Here is a 6,000-nt window from a genome sequence, read left to right as displayed (position 1 = left end):
GGTGCATCATGGCGGGGCCAATCATTTAAATACACTTTCCTACCTGCTATTTTTCCATTCTCCTCCCCTCTATGGCTTTATGAAGCCAGAGCTATCAAACAATGAAGGAGGGTTTGAAACAGAGGGAAAACCAGTAGGTGTATTTAAGTGATTAGCCCTGCCATGATGTACCAAGCGCCTGTACTTAGTTTGAACAGTGATTCAGTGCTCACAGGGTCCCTTTAAATTTCTGTCAGCTGAACGAACAATGCTTTTGCCAATTGTTCAGCGGAATCTCCTATACACAGGAGCAATCATTCGACTGACTCTTCCATATGCAGGAGTGCTTCTTTGTCCAAGCACTCCTGTGTTCTCTATTTATGAGAGAGCCGCAGACTGACAGGTTGGCCAAGGGCTTTTTTTCTGGAAGAACAATATGATCGGCAGTAGAGCTGAGTGGACCCAAGGAAGTTTGGTACGGTGGGTGTAGCTTGATTTTTTGGTTTGGGACCCAGATTTGACCTGTACCCCAATGGAAGTCACTGATTGGCAGTTCAGGTCTCTGCCCATACGCAGCCAGCCATAAACAGGTCACTTCCGGGGGTGGGTGGATAAGGTTTACTTTTTTTTTGGGTGCACACTACATACGATCATGCTGTTGTTAGCCCCAGTGTGAGCCGATCAAACACTGTAAGCGGCTCCCACTAGACTGAACACCAAGCATACCTGAGCATAGCGATGCTCGCACAAGTGGTTTGCATAGGTAAAGCACCCGATCTCCAAATGTAAACTGTTTTTTTTTTTGTTTTTTAAAGTCTGTGATCGGTACGAACACCGAATCTCGGGTTCGCTCATCTCTAATCGGCAGTCAAAATTACACATGCCCTATTAGCATCTCCCCCAATGATTAGTTGGCAGTGCCCTCACACACAGACATTCGGTTGGACTTATTGATATGGGCTTTACATGCACATGCATACATTCCTTTATGCACATGGACACTCAGCTGAACATACTGTACATGTTCTGAATACGGAGTGAGGAATAAGGTCCAAACATTTCATAAACATTAGCAGGGTGCTACCCAGTGGCGTAACTAGAATTCGATGGGACCCAGTGCAAAATTTGGACCTGCCCCCACCACCACCCACACACGTTGGTCAGATTTATGGAGCTTTCTAGCATTCTAAATCCTATAGACATATGAGTTGCCCTCCCCAGTAAGAATGTCCCTAATTCTGTTCTAATGTACACCATCCTGGGCTCTTTCCTGTTAAGCATGTCTCTCATCCTAGTAAATGTCCCTCATACTGGTAAATATTTTCCCCATTCTGGTATATATGGCCCCCCCCATCCTAGTAAATATATGTCTCCCATCATGCATCATGGTATGTTAGCCATTCTGGTTAATATGGCCCCCTACTAGGCCCCATCCTGGTATATATGCCTACCATTCTGGTATATACTGCATGTTCTTATCCTGTGCCCCTTTCTGGTATATATGTCCCCATCCTGGTATACATGTTCTTATCCTAGGCTCCTTCCTGTTATATACAGTGGGGAAAATAAGTATTTGATACACTGCCGATTTTCCACGTTTTCCAACCTACAAGGAATAGAGAAGTCTGTAATTTTTCTTAGGTAGAGTTCGACTATGATGGACAGAATCCCCCCCCTCCCCTCCAAAAAAAAAAAAACAATGTATGATTTTTAAATAATGATTTTACATTTAATAGCATAAAATATTTGATCACCTACCAACCAGCAAGAATTCTCGGTCTCACAGACCTGTTATTTATTCTTTAAGAAGCCCTCCTACACTGCACTCATTACCTGCATTAATTGCACCTGTTTAAACTTGTTACATGTATAAAAGGCACCTGTCCACACAATCAATCTCTCCACCCTGGCCAAAAGCAAAGGGCTGTCTAAGGACACCAGGAACAAAATTGTACACCTTCACAAACCTGGGCTACAGAGCAATAGGCAAGCAGCTTGGTGAGAAGGCAACAACTGTTGGTGAAATTATTAGAAAATGGAAGAAACACAAAGTGACTGTCAATCTTACTTGGTCTGGGGCTCCATGCAAGATCTCACAGTGTGAGGTAAGGATGATTCAGAGAAAGGTCAGGAATCAGCACATAACTACACAGGAGAACCTGGTTAATAATTTCAAGAATGCTGGGACTAGTGTCTCTAAAATTACAGTTAGTAACACACTAAGCTGTCATGGATTAACATCCTGCAGGGTACACAAGGTCCCCCTGCTCACACCAGAACATGGCCAGGCACATTTGAAGTTCACCAATGACCATCTGGATGATCCAGAGGAGGCATGGAGGAAAGTCATGTGGTCAGAAGAGACTAAAATAGAACTTCTTGGTATCAAATCTGCTGCTGTGTTTGGAGGTAAAACAAGGATGACTAAAAACCCCAGGAACACCATCCCAATCGTGAAGCACGGGGTGGAAACATTATACTTTGGGGGTGCTTTTCTGCAAAAGGGACAGGACAACTACACCGTATTGAAGGGAGGATGGATGGGGTCATTTTTCTCGATATTTTGGCCAACAACAGACTTCCCTCAAGAAAAAACAAAAAAGCTAGCACTGAATGTGCACTACAGCACTGAAAATTCCAACTGTACTTATTATAAATTTGAGATTTTTGGCAAAAAAATTGCAATTTCTTGAGCCACCCCGCCACTCCACGGCAAATCTCATTTGGGGCAGTCCTAACACTAAAATATTTTTATAAAATGTGCCAAACGGCCTCACATATGAAATAGTAGAACTGCTCTTAGCAGCACTCACCTGGTCTATTTCAATCCCGTACCCATGACTGAATCATGGCTGTGGGCAGGAAAGGTCCAAGCAAATGCTGCATGAAGTAAATAGTCTGTGGACAGGGCCTGATGACTGAATGTGAACAGTCACCAATCGCCAAAATCTAGACAGGTGGAATACATCCCAAATTGGGGTGCATAGCAAGGTGGGGATCAGCCACCGACCAATTCAATGAAGAAAAAACAAAAAAGCTAGCACTGAATGTGCACTGCAGCACTGAAAATTCCAACTGTACTTATTATAAATTTGAGATTTTTGGCAAAAAATTGCAATTTCTTGAGCCACCCCGCCACTCCACGGCAAATCTCATTTGGGGCAGTCCTAACACTAAAATATTTTTATAAAATGTGCCAAACGGCCTCACATATGAAATAGTAGAACTGTTATTAGCAGCACTCACCTGGTCTATTTCAATCCCGTACCCTCCTTCCCTCAGTAAGACTATTGACGATGGGTTGTGGTTGGGTCTTTCAGCATGACTATGACCCGAAACACATAGGCAGGGTAACGAAGGAGTAGCTCCGTAAGAATTTCCAGGTCCTGGAGTGGCCTTAGCCAGTTTCCAGACCCGAACCCAATAGAAAATCTTTGAAGGTAGCTGAAGCTCAATGTTCTCCAGCAACAGCCCCCAAACCTGAAAGGTCTGGAGAGCTGTATGGAGGAGTGGGCCAAATCCCTGCTGCAGTGTGTGCAAACTTGGTCAAGAACCGTAGGAAATATCTGACCTCTGTAATTGCAAACAAAAGGTTTCTATTCCAAATATTAAGTCTTGTTTTTTCTATTGTATCAAATACTTATTTCATATACCAACATGTAAATTAATTCATACAATGTGATTTTCTGGATTTATTTTTGTCTGTCACAGTTTAAGTGTACCTACTATAAAAATTAGACCTTTCCATTTTTTGTAGGTGAGAAAACTTGCAAAACCACCAGTGTACCAAATACTTATTTTCCCCACAGCATTGAAAAGGGAAAATTTCCAGCAACCAAGTCCAAAGTAGATTTGTTAAAAATTCAAAACTTTATTTCGTGTTCATTAAAAAGTTCCAACATGAATTCATGTTGAATAAAAAAATAGGAGGATGCATTTCGAACATGTTGTTCTTAATCTCTAGTCTCTAAGTCTCTAGTGAATGTGAGCTGACAGATCTATTTAAAAGGAACCATGAAACCGGACACAGAATCAGGAAAGAGTTCACAGGTTCAGAATAATGAATCATTATGATTTCAAGCCACCACAAACATAAAATTCAAACATTATATATCAATATGCATATAACATATCTTTTTTCAAATTCATTCCTAAGGGGGCCCTAGTATCCATCGTAAAAATCCATTTTATTTCTTTGCGGCATAAAATGTCTTTGAGGTTTCCACCCCTTCTAGGTAAACACACTTTCAATTGCATTCACTTGCAAATCGTGATGATGAAATCGTAATGATTCATTATTCTGAAACGTTTATACTTACCATTGCGGCAGGCTTGTCTTCCGGGTCCTCCTTGTCAATTTCAGACGCGCAGTGTGCGTCTGAAGCCGGCAAGTGAACACCCGGAAAAGAAGCCTGCCACAATGCCCACAAGATAGAATGAGCGACGGGGACATCGCTCATGTGACTCCATGGTATCACGCCCACAGGGGCGTGATACCACGGAAAGTATGCAGATGTCCATAAAACAGTACCTTACATTTTTAACATTTACAACAATATTGGTGTTCATGTATTCATTAATCGCACTGTGCTGATAAACAGTGTCTGCATATTGGCCACAAAGTATTTGTACAGCTGTACATTAATTTAATACTATAGATGTGCAGGACCTAATTCTTTTTTGTTAAAAGTCAGGTGATGTAAGCCTGCCCGTAGGTAGGCGACAGCTCTCTCTCCCAACTCCCCAGCACACAAGAAAGCTTGATTTTAAATGGGAAAAAGAGGATTAAGATGCTGCCAGTGCTTATCGTATGTAAAGAAAAACTGATAGTTGGGCGTTCGACTTTAAACTCCCCAATCCTTCTCTTCTCCAATTTCTTCTCCAAGTTTAAGAACCATTCTCCTTTGCTCTAAGTTTTATAACTAGCCCTTGAAAAGGGAGCGAATATTTAAGTTCAACAAAATAAAAACTTTTTTTTTTTATTATTATTTATTTCCTTCCCGATGTCTTGCCCAGTCTAAGAAATTGTAATAAATACATCTAGTAGACACAATTTAGTTCCAGCTTTAGTTTTATTGAATAGCTTGTGTACAGAGGCTAAAAATGCATTTGAATTTTTAAACAAATACAATATAATTCCCTTTTTAAATATTATTTATCTAATTTAGAAAATAAAAAAAAAATAATCAAAAACCATCAATATATCTAGGGATCTTTTTATTACCCCTACAATTGGGGTGAAAATCCCATACTTACCTTAGCGGAAACATTCTAAATGGTAGTGACTTTCAGAATCCTCCTAATAATTAATGCTGACTTTGTACACAGGACAAAGTAAAATAGAACAAGCAGAAAAGGTTGCCCATAAAGGTTTGGAGCAAATCAGAATTTGCTCCTTCATATCATCACCAAGCCTTTAGATGACTAGTAGAGAAATCAATCAGAGTGCCCAGGTACGTTACAGATGTGGCAACCTGAGCGTGCTCTAATATTCATTTCTCCTGTACTACCATGAATAGAAGCCATATCAATTGAAAGTGTCGTTATGTGACATTTCAGTGACTCACTCTAGAACTGGTGTTGCTAATTATTTCCCTATATATCATGAAAAAAAGTTTTAAGTCTAAATTCACATTACATTTACTTTTTAGTAAAGAAATGGTACGCCTAAAAAATACCAAAATGTTTAAGAACTTGGCACTAGCTTTGGCTCTTTTAATATAAATTTTCATAAAACTGTGGCAGTGTTCTTTTAGGGGTTGTTCAAAACTTAACAAGTATATTAAAGCATTTTTAGGGTATGTCCAAATGGGTCAGATTTGCTGAAGATTTTACAATAAATCCAATTCAGAATCTGCAGGAAAACACAGCAGAAACGCCACATCAAATTTTGCAGATTTTGTCCATCCCTACAACTGCCCTGGAAAATAAAACTTAAAGGGGTTGTCCACAATTAGGACAACCGCTTTTGATTTCACGTTTCCCACAGGTAAAATAATTAAGCCTATACTTACCTCCTGT

Source organism: Anomaloglossus baeobatrachus, chromosome 1 (genome assembly GCF_048569485.1).
Source record: "Anomaloglossus baeobatrachus isolate aAnoBae1 chromosome 1, aAnoBae1.hap1, whole genome shotgun sequence".
Classification (NCBI taxonomy): domain Eukaryota; kingdom Metazoa; phylum Chordata; class Amphibia; order Anura; family Aromobatidae; genus Anomaloglossus; species Anomaloglossus baeobatrachus.
The sequence above is the reverse complement of the archived record's forward strand: the minus strand, read 5'-3'. Positions refer to the sequence as shown.